Raw genomic sequence first — 22063 nt, forward strand, 5'->3', positions numbered from 1 at the left:
AATGTAAACATTATTGTTATTTCACTGGAAAATGAAATTTTATATATATGAATAAGATACTGCAACTATTTGTTTTTCTCTATCACACTGTCTAGCAAAAGTTATCATTATACTGAGAGTCTACAATGGGTCTATAAAAAGAGATTCCTCATCACATCTTCAACTGAACATTAAATTTTTGAAATGGCTATCTTATTCAGAAAATATCTGACTCATAACAAGTGGACTGTAATTAAAGCAGAGTGAATATTACTAAGGATTTGACAAACCAACAAACTAAGTTTCAAACAGAGTAACACACACACAAACACACGTACATATATAACTCATTGATTTAAGAGGATATCTTGTCTAATTTTATATGTTGTTTAGCAGATTTTTTTCCAAACCAAAATAAGTCTCTACTTCTTCTGAAAATATGAAGTTATTAATTAAACCACACACGCATATATTGAAAAAGTCCAAACAGTGTAATTCAAAAGAAGGTACATTTAAAAGGCAGAATCAATTGCCTACACAATTCAAATTTTCCAGTTAATTTTTTAATTCTGTGGTTTACTTTGTTCATTTGGCATTTACTTCTGAAAAAAAATTCTGACTATTTACTGCAGTTCCATAGAGATCAAACAGACTTTCATACACACACACAAACCCACAAAAACAACATTCCAGTTTCTAATGCTCTTTTTCATGATATATGCAGAGAATGACTTATTACTTGTCACTTAAATAAAACACATTTCCTCTAATGTTGGGCATTTCATAGAACTGTCTCTGTAATGTACTGCATGTCCATATGTAGGCAACGTGTAAAATAGACTTTCGATATTTTGCCATGGCTTGCAGTATGTGTGTTGGTGCTTCATGCCAACTTTCCGTTTTCTTTACCAAAGAAGTTGTCTAAATTGTTAATGTAGAATATTTTAAACATAGACCGTCATCCAAACCTATTTTCCCTACTATACTTTTTAAGGGGAAAAGGTCAGAATATCCCAATCAATTGACGCCCTCAATCTAATTTCTGCATCAAGGAGTTCAAAACTGTGTGTCATTTGACCATTTTCCATTTGTTCCCAGTGAAATTAGCGATAGGTTTTTCTGACTGAATTTATAATCCAAATTAGAGTAAAGAGAGAAAAAAGGTTATGGAAGACAGTAGCTGTTGCAGTATTTTCTTTGTTAGGGGCCAATTTTGGACACCTGGAAATTGAATTGGAAAGACTCTCAAGGAAAACAGAGTCAAATCATTAACCCTTTCCATCTTGTAAGAATAAATAGTAACCTGAGATTGGTGACCTAGAACTATTTTAAGGAATAGGGACTGTTCTTTGGGGACACGGCTAATGCCATCTTTCCAGAGTAGAATATTGGCCTTGCAGAAATGATGGGCAAAATGCTAAAAATGAATTTTCACTACTTGCTGCCATTCCAAATGAGATGCTACGCTTCCAAAGAGTCTTCCGTGGAAAGAAAAAGTACTTTCATTGAAAATAAGAATGTCCATGTGTTTATGAACGAACATGTTCTTGCCAGTAGGACTGGTAAAATTCCCCCTCCTCACCAAAAACAACAACAACAACAATAACAAGTTTTTAAAAGAAAGGTAAAAATAGGATAGAAAAAAAAGGCAAGGAAAACAACAGTGTGAACCCCACTGAAAATTAGAATATCAGGCTTAGTCCTGTCCGGAAAATCTAAATAAATCCAGGCCTTTTTTCAGATGCATTTAAGGTTGTGTGTTTGTTTGTCTGTTTTCTGTGTTGTTTTTGTTTTGTATTTGTTGCTTACAATAGAATGAACATTGAGAAACTTTGAAAACAGCCGATACTTTTTACGCAAATAGAGTATGCTACTGAGGCATTTCAAGATCTAAAAGTGGGCTTCCCTGGTGGCGCAGTGGTTGAGAATCTGCCTGCCAATGCAGGGGACACGGGTTCGAGCCCTGGCCTGGGAAGATCCCACATGCCGCGGAGCAGCTAGGCCCGTGAGCCACAACTACTGAGCCTGCGCATCTGGAGCCTGTGCTCCGCAACAAGAGAGGCTGCTATAGTGAGAGGCCTGCGCATTGCAATGAAGAGTGGCCCCCGCTTGCCACAACTAGAGAAAGCCCTCGCACAGAAACGAAGACCCAACATAGCCAAAAATAAATAATAAATAAATTAAAAAAAAAAAAAAGATCTAAAAGTGCTTGTGCTGCTCAGTAGAGGAACTCAAGGTTTAGACTTTAGCCTCCCTTGGAATATGGATTCAAATCTCTTCCACTTCTGCCCTTCTTTCTGTTCATTTATCACAGTGAATGGGGGAAGAACATTTAATTACATATTAGTAGAAAGTCATGAGTCATAATTCCACCTTATTTTACTCGGTCACATTTTAATGACCCCGTTGCATCTGGTAGGTACCTGTGTCCCATCAGGAAAGGAAGTTTTCCTGTAGATTCCTTATCTTGCCTCATCTGTAACCTACTGGGTGGGATTAGCTGATCTCCAGGGTCCCTCCAGTTTTAGTTTCTGATCTAAGACTTCATCTTGGAGAGAGGAATAAACTCTCTCACAAAGCAGGACTTTATCCTCACTTCTTTACACCACATCTACTCAGTTCTGTGTGCCAGAACTGTGTGCCTTTCTTAAGATTCAGGTGCCACACAGATAAGCCCTTCAGAGGTGACATAGCTAAATAGTTTAAGGGAATAAGTAAGGAATCACCATTACTAAGGTTTGAGTTCTTGTCTGGGCTACTTGGAGCTCTGTGACCTTAGAAAGTTACCATATTTCTCTCAGTCTCCACGTTCTCATTGGAAAATCTGTTAGGATTACATGCTAGGACATAATTTGCCAAATGTGCTTTAAAGAATATTCCATTTTATTGGATCATTTGATGGTTCTGTTTCTTATCATAAATGAATAATTTGCCTAGACTGGTGTGATGGATTGGATAGTATTGTTGTTTTAATTAGCTAAACTTTAAATTCACTTTCATCCCCTTGTAAACCAAAGGAATGGATATAAAATAATGAGACCAGCCAATAGGAAAGTTATAAATAAGATAAAATTTGTCAATATTGCTCCTCTCCTTGATTTTATTGGTTTTTTTCAGTGATTCACCTTCCCAGGTATCCAGTACCCTCAAGTAAAACACTTGATGACTCAAATCTACCAGTGTTTTTTCTAACTAGGACTTGGGCATTATCCTTTACTCAACACGAGTGCTTCCTTGACATGATTATAATTAGAATAAAACTGAAAGCTTCTAAGTAATACAAATTCCTAGACCACACTTTCCCTTCTAGGTCTTGTGAATCAGAATCTCCCACGATTATTCCTTTTAACAAGTTACCAGTTTAAATAGTATGTAATTAGGACAGCAGAGACATAGGAATTGACATTTGGGAGGCATTGCTTCATATATATTACAGACTGAACGTTTGCGTTCCCCCAAAATTCATATGTTGGAATCCTAACCTCCAGTGTGATGGTATTAGGAGCTGATGCTTTGGGAGGTGATTAGGTCACGAGGGTGGAGCTCTCATGAATGAGATTAGTGCCCTTATAAAAGAGACCCCAGAGAGCTCTCTTCATCTTGGGAGAACACAGTAAGAAGACAGCCCACTGTAAACCAGGAAGCAGGACCTCTCCAGACACTCAATCTGCCAGTGCCTTGATCTTGGATTCTTAGCCTCCAGAACTGTGAGAAATAAGTGTTTGATACTTAAACCATCTAGCCAATGGTATCTTTGTAATAGCAGCCTGAACCTAGACAAGATATTTCCCTAACTTTTCCAAATTTATCACATCTTATCTGGACTCTATCCTATTGTATGTTCTGCTTTCTGCCAGTTTTAATGCTTGTTAAGAGTAATTATATCAAATAATATAGTAGGTAGCTAATACACAATACACATCCTTCAGGTACTTAACGATCAAATCAAATTAAAATGGACAGAACCCACAGAGAAGGTGGTTCTTTGAATTAGAGTGATTAGGGACCCATTAGTTTATGGCCCCACCTGTCAAACCTAACTGTGTCCTAAAATTCACACTGGGAAACTTGTCTGGCTGTATTAATACGATAATTGTTACTCTTTTACTGTGTATATTCATTGTCTGTGGATAAAAAAGGTCTTGCAGTGGATAAAATGAAGCATTGGCAGGAATGAGTCTAGCCCTGCCTTGAAGTCCATAAGCCAAGGGATGCATTTCCAAACCAGAAAGGAAAAGCTGCAGACACAGAAACTGGGTATAGAATCAAGGACTGAAGGACCAAATTGATAAGTTCAATGAATTTGGGAAGTTAATGGGGAGAGTAGTCCATTTAAAAAATGTATTATTTTCACTGTTTGCCTTTCTTTGCCATAATCCATTCAGTCCCTGCTGTATTTCACTGGTGAAAAACTTTGATAATTATGGAACATTGACGAGCTAGAAGTAGGATCCTGCAGCCCTCAAATTCTCAGAGAACCTGATAGTGAATTTAAATATAAGCTTACTAGTGGTCTCATTCTTTTCGAATAACGTACTCAAGTTTATTATCTTAGGTCATCTAATCTACACGGTAGGGGATAGAGGTGGAAAGCCCAGCAAAAGCTAGTAAACCTAGCCTGGAAACAGATAGAAAAGTGTTGTAGAATCAGCAAACCATGCACTTAATCTTTATAACCGTTAAAGGAGCCATGGAATAATTCTTTTGTTTCTCGGCACAGTCATTTGTTGTATTTGTAGAATGTAAACCAAATGAGTCTCCCACTCTGCATCCCCCAGAAATCTTCAGGATAGAGCAGAGGCTGCTTCTCCCTCACTCTGGCGTGTCATTTACAAGGACACCCTCAGTAGCGCCCCCAACCCTTTTGAAATAGGTGCTGAGTCAGAAAACTCAGGCCACTTAGTCATCAAACCCTGCTGCTATGTCCCAGGATTTAATATGACCCCCTCTTTTATTCATTGTTCCCCAAAGTCTGTCAGATTAAGGACCTCGGGAAGCTTATTCAGCAGAGATGGTAACTAAATCCCTGTCTCTCTCTCACAGTTCGAGACTGAGATATTGAATTCAGAAAATGGAAACGTGTGAAAATATCCTAAGTGAAACGGGATGTAAAAATGAGAGAATCTCGGAGACAAAGGCATGGGAGGATTAGATAGATAGATAAGCAGGGGAATATAGGGGAAATCCGGGCAGCAAGGCTTTGTTTTTAGTAGCTGAATTTCACACATCCTTCTTTTTAAAGTCACAGGACTGTTACATACTCAATGTGAGTAAAAGTCTAAGATCACTTCCCAAAACCAAAGTTATGGCTTCCTAGTAAGCATTCACTCTCCTTTCAGTCTTCCAAATCTAATTTTCTGAAGGAGTTAGGAAAATGATTGTTTGAAGGATGGTTGGAAACAGAATTCATTCTCTTATGTATCTTTGTAATTCTTGGAATGATGACTCTCCTCAAATATTGATCGTCTGTGTTTTGAGACTACTGTTTACATATGATAAACAAATGTATCGCACCCACTTTTTCTGACTCCAATTGTTTAAACTAGCCTCTCAGTTCATTTTCTCAGTTGGGTGTCGTTAGCTAGTCCTGTAATAAACTTCCTGACTCACAGAAAGTAATAACGTGACTCCTGCCAGAGAGAGTATATTTTATGGAAGTGTTGGGAAATTTTAAAGTTAGAAAAATCATTGATTGTTGAAATGAAATGACATGTTGATAAAAACTAGGGCATGACTCGTGTTTGTTTTTAAAAGGCTCTGGAAGTAACAGACTGCACATTAACATGTATAAAATATCATTCCATCTTTTTAAATCGAAAATGAGGGAAGCCTAATACGATTTTGGAAATAATTCTGGACGTGTATGTACAGTTTAAAAGTAAACCTAAACACATTTTATTTCCTTGGGCTATTTTGAAGGTCATCTAATACAGGCAAGAAAAATAGACTCCCCTCAGGCCAACAAGTAATATAAGATCTTTTAGAATTCTTTAGGGTTTGAATGGAATGGACTAAAATGAAACTATCTGGGTAAGACATAAAAATCAAAGTTTGGTTAAAGTTTCTTTAGATTTATTTTTCACTTTAATCAGTTTCTATGTTTCCTGCTTCCAGAACAAGGATCCAAACGCTAAGATTTCAGGGAATGGCTATGTAGCTGAGTGTTTTGCCTCTTCAAGAAATATCGTAAAATAACACTTATACAAAATTTCCACCTTAGATTTCCAGCTCAGAGAAGCTTAGATGAGTGTCCATTGGTCTGTATTGCCTACATTTTTCGACATGAGGGTGGGTGAGGAAGGGGTGTGCCCTGGAAATATTTGGGACAAGGACCCCCTTTTCCTTTCCTCTTCATTAGCTGCCAACTATTTCTTTCCCTCAAAATTCTATCAACATCTAAAAATCTCTTGTATCCCCTGTGACCCGGTGTCATGGAATTTCACCAGCCTTTTGCCCCTCAAACATGGTAAAAGAATGTCTTCATTTCTTCAAAGAATAAAGTAAGAAAAACTTACGTATGATCTCTGTCAGCATTTTCTCTACATTGATTTTCATTGTATTGAAGTAAAATAATGAATTCTGTTGCTTTGGTGAATAGAAAAAAAAGGACAGACCTTGGTGAGCAAAATCAAGCCTGATCTTTTGAAGTAAACCAGGTCAGATCTTTGCAGTATAGACAGTTTCCACAAAATCAAGAATGATTTCCACATAATGGAAAGACCAGAATTATAGCATTCCATCAAGGATTTTTTAAATAAGTTTTTTTTTTTTTTTTAGAGCAGTTTTAGGTTCAGAGCAAAATAGAGAGGAGGCTGTAGAGATTTCGCATATCCCTCACAACACGCAGAGCTTTTCTCCTCGTCAGTATACCCACCAGCGTGGTACATTTGTTACAACTGATGAAACTACATTGACTTTAAGAAAAGAATAAAACGTTTTACACTTTGATTTTTCCAATGAAAATGTATATATTGAAGGTGTACAACATGATGTTTTGATTTACTTCATAAAAATGATTGCTATTGTCAAGCTAATTAACATACCCAGTATTATTAACTATCGTCAGCATGCTGTATTTTAGATCTCTAGACTTTTTCATCATACATAACTGCCAGTTTGTACTCTTGGACCAACATCTCCCCGTTTCCCCCACCTCCCTGCCCGTCATAACCACAGTTCTACTCTCTGCTTCTATATATTTGACTTTATTTGATATTACGTATAAGTGAGATTATGCAGTATTTGTCTTTCTGTGTTTGGCTTATCTCACTTAGCATAATGTCCTCCAGGTTCACCCGTGTTGTATGTTGTCTCAAATGGCAGGCTTTCCGTCTTTATCAAATCTAAATTACATATATATATATATATATATATATATATATATATATATATATATTTCTTATTCTTCCATTGATGGACACTTGGGTTGTTTTTCGTATCTTAGATATTGTAAATAATGCTGAATGAACATAGGAGGGCAGATATCTCTTGAAGGTACTGATTTCATTTCCATTGGTTTATACCCTGTTTTGTTTTGTTTTTTTTTTAAGAAAGCACCGTTTTCTCTTAGAAAAAGACACTTTTTGCATACAAATCCCTGTTTGTGCACAAATGAACACTAAAACAAAACAACACATTTGAGGCTTTGTGGCATGTGTTCTCTTAAGAGACTCAATATGATCCCTTCATAGAGTAAGTTTGCTTTGGCTTAAAATTAGGTAGCAACACATATCTAATTCAGAACTATGACTCCAAAATTTAAGTCATGTGTACACAATCATGTGTTTGCTTTTGCTCTGTATTAATGCCACCTCTCCTGACATTTTCTCCAAAGTGACCCTTTGTGTGTAATAGAAATTCATTTCTTTGTCATATGGTTATCCATTGCAACTTTGATATAATGGAATCATAAGTTTAATGTCTCATTTCATTATTGTCCAAAATTCATGAAAATAAATACCTATTAAAATCAAAGGAGCATATCTGTGAAACCTCCAAAAGTCACCTTACGTATCATATTTGTGAAAACATGAGGGTAAAGCAGGATGCTAAAGGCGAGAATGTCTCATGATCACCCCTTCTGGTTTACACTCTCATTCCACTTTCCTCAACTCCAAGTGTTCCTACATTTTTATTTATTTGACGACATGTCTTAAAATTATCATCAGCGTTTGCCTTTCAAAGGGATTGAAGAGATGGCTTAACTGGTAGGAACAGATGCCTTACTGTTTTCTAACTATCTAGGCAGCTCTTTGTTTTTTCGTCTAATAATAAAAGTAGAAAAAGAAATCCCTAACTCCATCTAATATTTATTTTAAAGGGAAGTACTGTTTGAAGGATGATGCCTGTTTACATCAGCTGGAAATGTATTCATAGAGGCAGTTTTTTTTTTTTCAAACTCTAAATACAACTCTTGTCCAAGGAGGACAAAGGCCTCGTCATAAAAGCTTAGTTAGAACTGGACAGTCGTAGAGTTTTGCTTTTGTCTGACTGCATTCTAATCTGTTGACTTTTAAAATTGAATGAGAAACATTGTTTCCTGAGAAGAGAGGGGAGCATGAAAGGCTGGGAGCACAATGGGGGATATTGTTACTCACCTGGGGGCACATCTTCCAGGTGTCTCTGCCTGATGAGAATTGTCGCAGGTGAACAGTTCAACAGCTAGGCAGCCCTGATTCCTGAAAATGTCATAATATCTGATGGAGTTCAGAGGAGGAAAGTTTGAAAGAGGAGAGAATAAATGAATTAGTGGAAGAAAAAAATAGAAAATAACTAAAAATCGGAAGAATAAAATGAAAATTTAAAGTTACATTAAAAATGGAGAATTGTAAGGCACGCTTTAAAAAGGTGATCCTAATATCACCCAAGTAGTGGATCCTTTTCGTTAGACCGTCTAAGACTCTTGGGCTGAAAACTCTTTGGATGATAATTTGAACCTCACAGGGACATTACTCTAGGGAATTTATTGCTTGGGCATTTTGTTAAACTTCCAAATACCATTGTGAATGACACTGGGGAAAATAAAATGGACACTTAAATAAAAAAGCCAGGCCTTAGTCAAACACGTGAAACAGGAGATGTGTATCTTCAGAACCAAGCTCTGAGGAGGTGGTATTAATGGAACCTCTCTTGGTCCATCCTCCCTTTCCCCACTACTTCTCTACAACGATTTGGGGATCTTTAATTACATTTCCCAAGTTTGGGTCTTCTGCTGACACCAGTGTTTATGTGAGAGATACTCATTTTGTGTGGCGTCTTCTCTGTCCATAGTACATATGTCCAGACTTTACACCAGTCACTCTGTTCTTCCAAGTTACTAACTACCAACGGATGCCACGTCTCATGCATGGTCCAGTTGTTTCTTCCTTCAACTGTAGAATTTTGGGTATAATAGTGTTGTCATTGAGCTATAGATGTTTCAAAGTAGGAATCTCAGACTCAGATAAGGTCAAGAGAATATTTGGATACTTTAAGACAAAAAGACTTCTTTTTTATTTTTTTAATTTAATATTTATTTTATATTGGAGTATAGTTGATTTACAACGTTGTGTTAGTTTCAGGTGTACAGCAAAGACATACACATAGATCCATTCTTTTTCAGGTCCTTTTCCCATTTAGGTCATTACAGAGTATTGAGTATAGTTTCCTGTGCTATACAGTAGGTCCTTATCAGTTATCTGTTTTATATATAGTAATGTGTATATGTCAGTCCCAGTCTCCCAATTTATCCCTCCCCCCCTTTCCCACTTTGGTAACCATAAGTTTGTTTTTGAAGTCTGTGAGTCTGCTTCTGTTTTGTAAATAAGTTCATTTGTATCATCTTTTTTAGATTCCACATATAAGTGATATCATATGATATTTGTCTTTCTCTGTGTGACTTACTCCCCTTAGTATGACAATCTCTAGGGCCATCCATGTTGCTGCAAATGACATTTTTATTCCTTTTTTATGGCTGAGTAATATTCCATTGTATATATGTACCACATCTTTATCCATTCCTCTGTCAATGGACAAAAACTTGTTTTGTCACTCATGTCAGCTCTGTAGGCAGCTACCTACGCGGAAAAGAAAGAAAGTCAAGTCATTAAAAGTTGGGTTTCCATAGCGAGTGGTCCTGGATTGAAGCGCTGCTTCACAGCTTACTGACAGACTTCAGCTAAGTTACTTACTTCACCTGTAAAATGGAAACAATAAGTGTAGCTACTTCCTAGGGTTGTTGCGAGTCTATAATTGAGATAATGCAGACAAACTACCTGGCGGATATTCTAGCATGCGATGAGCATTGACTCTGACGTGTGGTATGCCATTATGTTTTTCTGGTGTGTTGTGTCTACACTGCATAAGAAGAAATGGCTCTGAGTAGAGTGACCAGTTTAAATGGTTGTGGCGAGGGGGAAGCCAGAACCAAGTGTATCAGACAGAGTTCTGGCAGGAAACAGGTAAAACACTCAGTTAATTCGAAGGGTTAATTGAAGAGAGTTCAAAGAGAAGGGACATTTGCTGATGTAAGGCAGGATTAACGGAATCATAAAGAAATGGTGAAGTGCCCAGAGGCTCCCGAGAGTAGGAAGCTCAGCCAGAAACCCTCTAAGCCTGCAGAGGAGAGAAGAGAAGGTTGTGATATAGAAACCGGAGAGAGTTGTAGATGTTGAAGAGGGTCACCCGGCAAAAGCCACAGGTAAAGAGTGACAGCCCAGCAAGAAAGGGCAGAGGGCTATAGGACCGCTCTGTTCTCCTGCTGGCAACTCTCACTGAGACAGCAGAGCCCGAAGCCAGAGGAAAAGACCCTGGGCTTCGTAGTTCCTATCGTTAAGCTCCCTGGGCAGAAAACAAGGCAGAGAAAGATACTGGTGGACAAGTGCACCAAAGTTTCAGTTCATTTCTCATAAGCTGCAATTCTTGCCTTATTCTGGAAGCAGGATTTAACACTTGTTATTTTGCGGGGCCCTGGGGCTTTGTGGATTGGAGCTTGGAACTTTGACTTGAACTATATTGTAGGACTGATATCTCAGACTCCCTGGGAGCATAACCTCTAAGTACTTAGATTTTACTTTTGAACAGTAAAATGCCCAGTTTTCTGTCAAACAGAGCATGACTGATTTAGATATAGTTCCTAAAAAGCAGAGTTTCTGTCGAAGTATTAATTTAATTAAATTATATTTGGAAGTGTATATCAAAGTTAAAACCAGATGATATACAGAAATCCAATTTGCTTCTTGGGCATGTGTCCATTGTTTGAATCAAGGTAACTGGAAGAAATCACACTACAGTCTCAAGATTGTTGGAAATTCCCTGGTGGTCCAGGGGTTAGGACTCCATGCTTTCACTGCTGAGGGTGCAGGTTTGATCCCTGGTCAGGGAACTAAGATCCTGCAAGCTGTGTGGTCAAAAAAAAAAAAAAAAGATTGTATCCTCTTTCAAGTAAAACTCTCAATTTTGCTTATTGTATTATTTCAAACTAAAGGTGACGTTTCAGAATAAATTTGGGAGTTTTGCTATTAATTATATTATGCTGAATATTTTACAAGTATTTTTCATTCACTTTGGCTGCATGGCCTTTTATGTTGGGGTCTCATGGTAGCACTGATTTCGGGCAAAGGGTCTCTCCCTGCATCATCATAAATCATTGCAAACTGACTTTTACAAAGTTAAAGCTAGATTAGTCATGGCACTGAACAATTGATTGAGAAGATTTTAAGGTCCTAAAAGACATTTTTCTCCAAAAATCTAACTTAGAATTTCTTGGAATGAGATACCTTGTCCGAATGATGCAACTGGAAGTAGCAGTCTTCTTTGTCTGGTGCAAGCCTTTGCACACAGTGCTTATAAAATAATTCCTTATCAGCTCAATAGACATTTAGGAAGATACAGAGTGAAAATGAAATTCACCACTATTAATACAAGGAAATATTTGCCATATTTTAGAAGTAATGGACTCTACTGCAACTTGCAGAAAAAAAAAAAAATAGGGCAAAGTATGATTAAAATCACATGTAAAATATTCCAGATAGCATGGCTAATGTCTGCCTCCAAAAATGTCATTTATTCCACACACTGTGACCAAACCACATCCTATTAAAAAACAAAAAATAAACAGTTCAGGAAGATCAAGAGATCAGGAAGCACTTGACATAACGATTGGGCCACAATAAAATATTTATGAGTCTCTCTTTCATTCAGGAAACGATTTGATACCATCATGGAGTGAATAAAATTGGAAGCAAGGAAAGAGTATTGACGTCAACACGTATTATATTAGTGAAATAAATAATGAGAGAAGGTTTAGAGAATCCTGTGACAGTGAAACACGTGTGTATACACTTCCATCTAACACACCAGGAAAATTTGACAAGTGTTATCTGATAGTTGATGCATTTTTTAAAAAATGTAGTTGATATTAGGAAATCAGAGGATTAGCTTTATGTTTTTATTGGAAAAGTAATCTTAAATGTAATTGCTTAATTTAAAAAAAAAATCTGTGAATCCCATAATCTCTAACCACCCCAGGTACAGTCCTGCCTTTCCTAGAAACACCACAGATATTAGTCCAATATTATTAGAGGTTCTGTTTCATTTGTCTACTTATCACTGGGTGATGGAGGCCAACACAGCTATAAACATTATCAGAAAGAATAGTAAAGAGATACTAGGAGTCAAAGAAAACTTTGTCCCCTCTATTTTTGAGCTGGCAAAGGCAAAGAAAAATATTAACTAAATTGAATTAAAAACTGTGAGAGAGAACAGAAAATGAATTTAGTAATATGTAACTCTGGGTAGATATCAATATCAAGATTATATCATTTAATTTCAATCAGTACACCAATTCTTTTTTTTTTTTTTTAATTGTATGTATTTAATTTTTTTGGCCTCACGGCTTGTGGGATCTTAGTTCCCCGACCTGGGATCAAACCCGGGCCCTCGGCAATGACAGAGCAGAGCCCTAACCACTGGACCACCAGGGAATTCCCAATCAGTACACGAATTCTTATGACATGTCTCTTCCTGTGACATTGCAGTTATCTCTGTACCTCACAGTGTTTTTACTCTCTGGTTTCTTGCTTTCAGGAGCTAGATGAAAAAGTAAGTACGTACTCCAAAAGAGCTAAGGGGTGGCTAGAAAGTCATTTTTGTCGTTGACCTTTCCTATCTAGATGCAGCATGTTCTTTAAGTGATAAAATTTATCCTTGAGGAATCATGATAGATTTCAAATTGCTTTGAATTCCCCTGGACTTAAAGGAAAGAAGAAATATTCTCTAAGACGGAAGGTACAGAACACATTTTAGAGGAAGCAGGAAAAATGCTTACTTTGGTGTCTGAATTCTCCCATTTGAAATGCAATCCGTTGGCTTCTTAAGGAAATAGATGGGTTTTTCAGCTTTTCCCCCCAATGAATCTGTCTTTTGGAAAAGTTCCCACAAAAACAAATACATTTTGATAAAGAGCGTAGACTAACGCATGGTCCAGAAACAGCCGGGCTAAAGAGAGGCAGGCCGTTAGGGGCTTCTGGGCAGCCAAACGGACAACCCGAGAATCCCAGCCATGAGGGGAGAGGGTGGAGAGATCTCCCAAGTGGAAGATTCAATGATCAAACGCAAGGTTAAAAAGAATTTTGAAAGGGTATACTGTGAGAACATAAAGTATACTAGCATAACTCCTACCCGTTTGTCGAGCTAAAGGCAAACACGCAGTAGGTTTCTGGGGAGGATACTACAGCAGTGGTACCGGTTTGGAATCTCCCTGAATCCCTATATATGAAACAGGCAGAGCAACAGGGTGGGAAAACAGAAGAGTTATTGAGAAAATTATATCTGAACAAAGACATAGAGAAGATGAAAGAATGAGTCGCATGAGTATCAGAGAAAAGAGTAGTCCAAGCAGAGAGCACAGACAGGTCCAGGAGCCTCAGGGCTGGAGGGAGATGGTGGGGAGCAGTGACGGAGGGAGAGAGGCAGGAGATGAGGGCAGAGTGGGAGTGAGGAGGCTAGAGCATCCCTGGACTTGGCCTTCGACTCTGTGTAAAGTGGGGCCCACTGGAAGATTTTAAACACTGGAGTGGTGAACTCTATTTAACGTGATCTCTCTAACTGCCATAATAAGACGTTATTTATATGAACTACTCCCAAAGAGCTAAGAAAAAGGATAGGATGAAACACCCAAAATTATTTCCACTGGGATTTCGGGGGACAGGAAAAAAGAAATTTGTGTGTTTTTTTCCTTCTTTCTTCACCTCTGATTTACTTATTACAATGAGAATGCGTTATTTTTTTTTTAAATACGTATAATCATATCTATATCTATATCTTCCTGGTTTCTAACTCATAGAATATGCCTCTCACTGCATAAACCATTGTCAGCCACCTTTATTATAAGTCACTCCGCCTGCCCAGGAACTGTTTTGCATCCTCCCCCAAATCAGTCTTATTCTTGGGCAGCTTTTGTTAGAAAACGAGTTTTCCCCATTCTGATTTAAATTCTCTTTTCCCATAACTTCTCTCTGACCTGCCCTAGTTTTAATTATTAGGAGATGCAGAGAATGGGCTTCATAATTCTTTCACGAGACTTCTCAGCAGCTTGCTGTAGAAAGGTGCCTGAACTTGGAGAAGGCTAAAGAACATTTTATCAATTTCACAGCTTAACGAAGGGCTGGTCCTGCCCAGTGGACAGAAGTAAACAAAGACATAAGAGGAAGAAGTAAGCAAGGAAGGAGGTGTAGTGGGAGCATGTACTTCTCTAGGATATAAAAAGAAACTTGCATCGTGTGTTGGGCAATCTTATAAAATCGTGGATAAGGGACACAGGAAAGTTATTGGGAAATGTAAGGTGCTAGTTGGCTACTAAGGGCAGCACCAAAGAAGAATAATTGAGAAATCCAGCCTGGAGAGGACTTAACACCCACTTATGGGTTTCCAAGTGGACTGCTTCTTCTACAAGAATTATTTTTAGAAATGTTACCTCATATTTTCCGTGCTTGTATTATTTTTTTCCCTTCTAATTTTACACCTGACTGCCCCGAGTGGGTGTGTGTGTAGGAGGGGTGGGCAGTTAAAGGAGGAAGTGGTAGTTTCAAAACACAAAGGGGAATACACATCTCGTAGATTCAAGTGTAAGACGCCAGCGATCTCTCTTCCCACTAAATCAAGCTGCTGCCGCTGAGTGGACTTACACAACGCCTTTCACAAACGGAAGAGCACTTAATTCATTGCAAACTGTTATAAGAGTGTGCATTCAATGAAAATAAGGGAATATAACTTTTATAAATAAATAAATACAGGGTGTGTTGATCATGCTTGGTGAGAAGACCGAGAAGGTTTGAGAGATGGAGAAGACAACACGAGAACGCCTTTTTTAAAGCCTTGTTTCGTGTAAGTGAGAAGGTGTGCCTCTCACTGAACCAACAGTATCCCATCATCTTGGGGAATGCTCTTGATAATACAAAATTTGAGTAAGAAAGCATTTTATGTTTCAGTTTATGTAAGGGGCAGGACTGAAGTTATAAAGAACGGAAAATGTTTCTGTTCTCCAGAAGTCTCTCACGGAAAAACACATGCAAACACAAACCTTACATCACCAAACCTACACGTGCAAACTCATAGGAAGATGACAAATGCTGGTGCAAGGCAGAGTGATCAGAACAAGATCAACAGAGTAGGTGGAGAGAGATTGTGAAAATTAAAAATACATTCATTTCCCAAGAATGAAGACTGTTATCCAGAAAGTCAATTTTTTCCCCAAACATGGCCAAAACCCAGAATAAACACCAGCAAAAAGTCTAACATGTTTTTAAGGCAAATATTATAGTAATAGCCACAACTACCACCTTAATGTTGGTTAAACTCTTTCTAATTTCCGGGAACAGTGCTAAGTATTATGGTAAATTAATTCACTCAATCAACCAATCCAATTTGTCAGAGATCACAGTGGATAGTAGAAGAGGAATTGACCCCCAAATGCGTCTGCTTGTCTCTACTATCCAAGCTTTACAACCAGCAGCCTCCAGATTGGCTGGGCATGTCTCTGCAGGTGTATAAAATGACCTACTGGGGTGTGAGAAGAAAATACGTAAGAAGTTCATTTCGATTTTTGTGTTTCTTTCTTTAAAAATTGTTTTTGTATATGGTATAACATATGCATAATACAGTAAGTTAATAAAGTGTACAAATACAGAAATTTACGTACTGTAGGTTGTGCTTAAAATATGTGATGATAAGAATGTGCAATCAAAAAGTTTTAAAAAGAATGCTTAAAGTATTAAGCCATATGGCTCCAAAATTTAGACCAACCCAAAAAGCCGTGCACAAATTTCTTTCAAAAGTTCATTTTTAGTACATTTCTATCGATTTTGTTAAGCCAAATAGAAAGCTCCTTGTAAAATTCAGTTTCCATTTCACATTTTAGAAAAATTGGTAGCAACTCTGCTATTGTAGTTACCCAAATCCTTATAGATTGCAGTTGCAAATTACAAGGGTAAAAGGGATTACTGGAAGCAAAATGATATTATCTAGACGTTTGAACTGATGTAGATCAAAAAATTTTTTAAATGTTATAAATACCAAATATTAAATCTTTAAAATAGTCCTTTTTAAAATGTATATTTAATGTATATTTCACTTTATTGTAACATAACACATCAGGCAATAAACAAAATGAGGACCCTTCTTCATGATGAAGTGTTCCCCTTCTGTTCAATATCTTCTGTTTAAGAAAATAATCGGAATACTGTACTTAAGAAAGATACCTATCACAATGGCTAAGTGGAAACATTAAAGGGCATAATAATAAGTTATTATTATTATATTGTGTTAGTTTCCTATTACTGCTGTAATAACCCGCCACAAATTACTGCTGTAATAACCCGCCACAAATTTATCATCATATATTTCTGAAGGTCAGAAGTTATAAATGCGTATTACGGGCTAAAGTCAAGATATCTGCAGAGTTGTGTTCTTTCTGGAGGCTTTAGGGGAGAATATGTTTCCATAACTCTTCCAGTTCCTCAAGGTCAACTGCATTCTTTGGTTTGTGATCATATTCAAAGCAAGTCACTCCAGCCTCTGCTTCTGTCATCATCACCTCCTTCCATTCTGACTCCACAGCCTAGCTCTTGCGTTGGGGTCCCCTGGCTAATCCAAGATATCTCCCCATCTCAAGCTCCTAACTTAATCCCACCTGCAAAGTCCCTTTTACCTTGAAAGGTGACATATTCACCGATTCCAGGGATTAGGATATAATATCTTTGGGGAGCCATTATCCAGCCTACTGCACAGTTTGAACTCTGGCCCCCAAAGATTCATGTCCATCTCACACACAAACTGTGTTCATCTCCCCGCAGTGTTCCGCAAAGTCTCGACCAATTACAGCATCCAATCAAATCCAAAATCTCAGTTGACTCTTACCAGTTCAAAAGGCCCAAATCTCATCATCTCAGTCATCTAAATTAGGTATGGTTGAGGCTCTGGGTATAACCCATCATGGGGCAAAATTCCTCTCCATCTGTGGGCCTGTGAAACTGGAAAAAAAAAAAGTTATCTCCTTCCCAAATACCATGGTGAGGCAGACATAGGATAACAGTTAATAGTTGTAGATATTCCTGATCCAAAGGAATAAAATGGAAGGAAAAATGTAGTCACCAGTCCCAAGCAATTTCAAAAATCCAGCTGGGCAAACTCTATTAGGGTTCAAGTTCTGGAAAACATCCTCTGTGGCTTGCCATCTGTCCTCTGGACCTGTGGCTTTGCCCTCAGAGTTCTTGCTTTATTTTGAAAGATAGAATATGCTTGGGGCCAAGTGGTTTCATCAGCCTGTTTCCTGCCTTAAAAACTTTTGGGGTTTCAGGTAGCCTTCCTTCTTTTAATCTTCTCTTTGTCCCTTTCAGTACAAGCTGGTGGTGTTTCCAACGATATAACATTCTAAAAATCCTTGTGGGTCTCCCATTTGTGTCTGGGGGATTCAGTTCATTAGACAAGAGGCTCCTTCACAAATCATCCCTGGATAGACACATCTTTATTCCTGGCCTCTACTGAGATGGATGTTGGGATTCACCATTCATACACCTAAGCTCTTCAAAGAGTCCTCTATGTGACTGAACATTCCAACATTTTGGTCCTTTTGAGGCACTAGTAGAATGTTGTCCAGCTACATCCTTGGCTTTCTCTCTAGAGCATACTTTTCTGGCCAGGAATCTCCTAATTTAAACACATTTTGAAATCTGGATAGGCTATTTCCCAAATCACCAAGTCCTGGTTCCTTTTTGCTTCACACTTCTTTCTTCAACTTCTCTCTTTCCTCTCATACTTTACTATAAGGAGCAAGAAGAAACCAGGTTGCATCTTCAACACTTTGCTTGGAAAATTCCCTAGATAAATATCCATATTCATCATTTGCAAGTTCTGCTTTCTGCCTAACCTCAGGACAAAATACAATTAAAGTTTTTGTCACTCTATAGCAAGAATCTTTTTTCCTCTAGTTTCCAATAACATTGCCCTCATTTCCTTCTGATCCCTCAACAGCAATGATTTCACACTCATATTTCTACCCAAATTCTATTTATGATGATGTAGTTATTGTCTAAGATGATATAGATTTTCTCTGTTGTTCTCCTTATTTCCTTCTGTGTCTTCACCTGCAGTATATTTAATGTCCATATTTTAACCAATAGTCTGTTTATAATGACCTCAGAGTCTTCTAAGATGATACAGGTTTTTTTCCTACCATACACTTCCCTACTCTTCCAGGCTCTGTCCCTTATCCAATTTGAAAGCCAGTTCTACATTTTTAGATATTTGGTACATGCAGAAGCACCCCACTTTTGGGTACGAAAATCTGTATACCATTGATTGAATGGCTACCATTTTCAAGCATTGATGAGCTTGAACTCAGCACTTTATAAACACCTTAATTATCTTAACAACTGTCCCAAGAGAAACATTATTATAATTATTTTACAAATGTGAAATATAGTGTAGTATGATATCTTAATAATAGGCTTTGGAGTTAGGCAGATATAGATTCAAATTCTGGTTTCATCACTTTTTAACTGCATATTTTTGGAAAAATAATTTCATCTTTTAAAATTTCTGAGCTTTAATTTCCTAAAAAAAAAAAAAACAGTGGAAATAAACCTCCCTTTCTTTCTTTTTCTTTCTTTCTTTCTTTCTTTCTTTCTTTCTTTCTTTCTTTCTTTCTTTCTTTCTTTCTTTCTTTCTTTTCTTTCTTTCTTTCTTTCTCTCTCTCTTTTTCTTTCTTTCTTTCTTTCTTATGAGGCTTACCTAAGATAATATATGTAATATGCTTGCTTAGTGAACACGTAATAAAAGTTGTTATTCTTCTATTTTTGTATTCTGCTGCCACATGTGAAATTAGTTCACACAGGATAGAATATTACCAGAGGAGAGTAGGTATATTGTATAAGGATTGCTGGTAATGCAGAATGAAATAGACACATTTAGAGAGACTGGTTATTACAGCTGATAAAGGCTTCTGAAAGAACTATGGTGGTTGAAATAACTTTAACTCTCCAAACACTTCCATTGCTTTTCTCAAGGATACTTAATAGTTAAGATATCAGACCTCATGAATAAGTTAGAGAAAAGATAATGGATTCAGGAAAGTTTGTGTCTGATGAAGATTCAAACATGGAGGAGCTCTGTATTTGTATGGAAATTTATTGATACGTAAAGTGCCAATATCAGCTTGATTAAAAAGAAAGTGTTATTATAATCTTCAGTTAAAATATATATTCTAATTATATTCCATGCCTCTAAAGTACTTTATAATTGTTGGCTTGTCAATCCTGGGGATTTGAAAAGCTCAATACAAATATGATACGTTAAGTAAAGGGAAAAAAAGGAATCCTCCCAAGACTATACTTATTATTTACAGAAAGAATCATGTGGTAAAGAAAGAATCATTTAAAACAATGAACTTTAACATAAACCAACCAGGAGTCATCTCAGAACTATCCCCTGGGATCCTGGCTGAAAATAGAAGTTTTATCACTTGTCTTTTGAAAAGGGCACCCTTTAGTCTACAGTTAAGAATCCTTATGACATAATTTGTTGACTATTTTTTTCAACCAGATTTTTAAGCTGTCAGAAAGTGAGGCACTTAATTTATATATGTACATATAAATACATAATGTGCTGGAGACCTCAAATAATTATCATTTTTGTACATCTAAGATAAGAATTACTAATGAAAATGTTTGCTCTCCTTTCTTTTTTTTTAAAAACAGTTCTAGTTTTACAACAAAATTGAGGGGAAAGCACAGAGATTTCTCATGTACCCCTGACTACACACACACATAGTCTCCCCCATTATGAACATCACTCACCAAAATGGTACATTTTTTATGAAGGGTGTACCTATACTGACATATCATAATCACCCAAAGTCTATAGTTTAACTTAGGGTTCATTCTTCGTGTTGTACATTTTGTGGGTTTGGACAAAAGTATAATTACACATATCTGTCATTATAATGTCATATAGAGTATTTTCACTGCCCTAATATTCTCTGTGCTCCACCTATTCTTCACCCCACCCCACCCAAAACCCTGGCAATCAGTGATTTTTTTTTTATTGTCTCCATAGTTTTGCCTTTTTTCAGAATATCATATAGTTGAAATCCTACAGTATGTAGCTTTTTCAGATTGGCTTCTTTCACTTGTATTGATAATATGCATTTAAAGTTCCTCTGTGTCTCTTCATGGCTTCATAGCTCATTTGCTTTTAGCTCTGAATAATATCCCATTATATTCACTCACCCACTGCAGGACATCTTGGTTTTGGCAGTAATGAATAAAGCTGCTATAAACATCCATGTGCAGGTTTTTGTGTGCACATAAGTTTTCGTCTTCTTTGGGTGAATGCCAAGAAGTGTGATTGTTGGACTGTATGGTAAGAGCATGGTTGTTTCATAAGAAATCAATAAACTTTTTCCAAAGTGGCTGAACCATTTTGCATTCCCATCGACAGTGTATGAGAGTTCCGGTGGCTCCACATCCTCATGAGCATTTGATGTTATCAGTATTCCAGATTTCGACCATTCTAATAGATATGCAGTGGTATGTCATTGTTGTTTTATTTAGCATTTCCCTGATAACATATGATGTGGAGCATCTTTTCATGTGCTTATTTGCCCTCTGTATAGCTTCTTTGGTGAGGGGTCTCTTCAGCTCTTTTGCCCATTTTTTAATCAAGTTTTTTTGTTTCCTTATTGTTGAGTTTTAAGAGTTCTTTGTGTATTTTGGATAACAGTCCCTTATCAGATGTGTCTTTTGTGAATATTTTCTCTGTAGCTTGTCTTCTAATTCTCTTGACAGTGTCTTTTGCAGAGCAGAAGTTTTAATAAAGTTCAACTTATTGATTATTTCTTTCATGCATTGTGTCTTTGGTGTCGTATCTAGAAAGGCATCACCATACCCAAAGTCATCCAGGTTTTCTCCTGTGTTATCTTCTAGGAGCTTTGTAGTTTTTCATTTCACATTTAGATGTATGACCCATTTTGAGTTAATTTTTGTGAAGGGTGTAAGGTCTGTGTCTAAACTTCTTTGTTTGCATGTGGAGTCAAAGTGTGCTCTCTCCACACATTTCTTTCGCCTCCACCTCCACTTCTCCTTAATAAGAACCCTCTGCTCTGAGTTGGGTATTTTCTCCCATTGGGTACCACAGGCTCTGAAGGAAACACTGCTTTGCCTGAGGCTCTTGCTTCTCTATATTTTTTCCTTCTGCATGACTGGATGAAGACCTCATCCCTGGGTGATAGTCAGGGTAACTACATCTACATGCTATTTCCTATAATATCATTTTTTTCAGCAACTTCCAATTCCAGACACAGGAAAAACATGACCTTCTATTTTCCCAGAAAGCATGCGGTACCTCTCAGCCAATTACACTTGACCCCTGTCTCCTTCTTCAGGTCACCTTCCATTTCTTTCAGCAAAGTTATATTTCCATGGTGCTTTTTGAGTCTTCTTAAATTGCTATTATATTATAGTATGTCATTGCTATTACATGTATAGTATGTCTCATTATAGTATGAGACATGTTGAGACATGAGAACATCTCCACCATTGAAAGAAGAGTC

The sequence above is a fragment of the Balaenoptera physalus genome (assembly GCF_965194825.1).
Source record: "Balaenoptera physalus genome assembly, chromosome: 20".
NCBI classification, from domain to species: domain Eukaryota; kingdom Metazoa; phylum Chordata; class Mammalia; order Artiodactyla; family Balaenopteridae; genus Balaenoptera; species Balaenoptera physalus.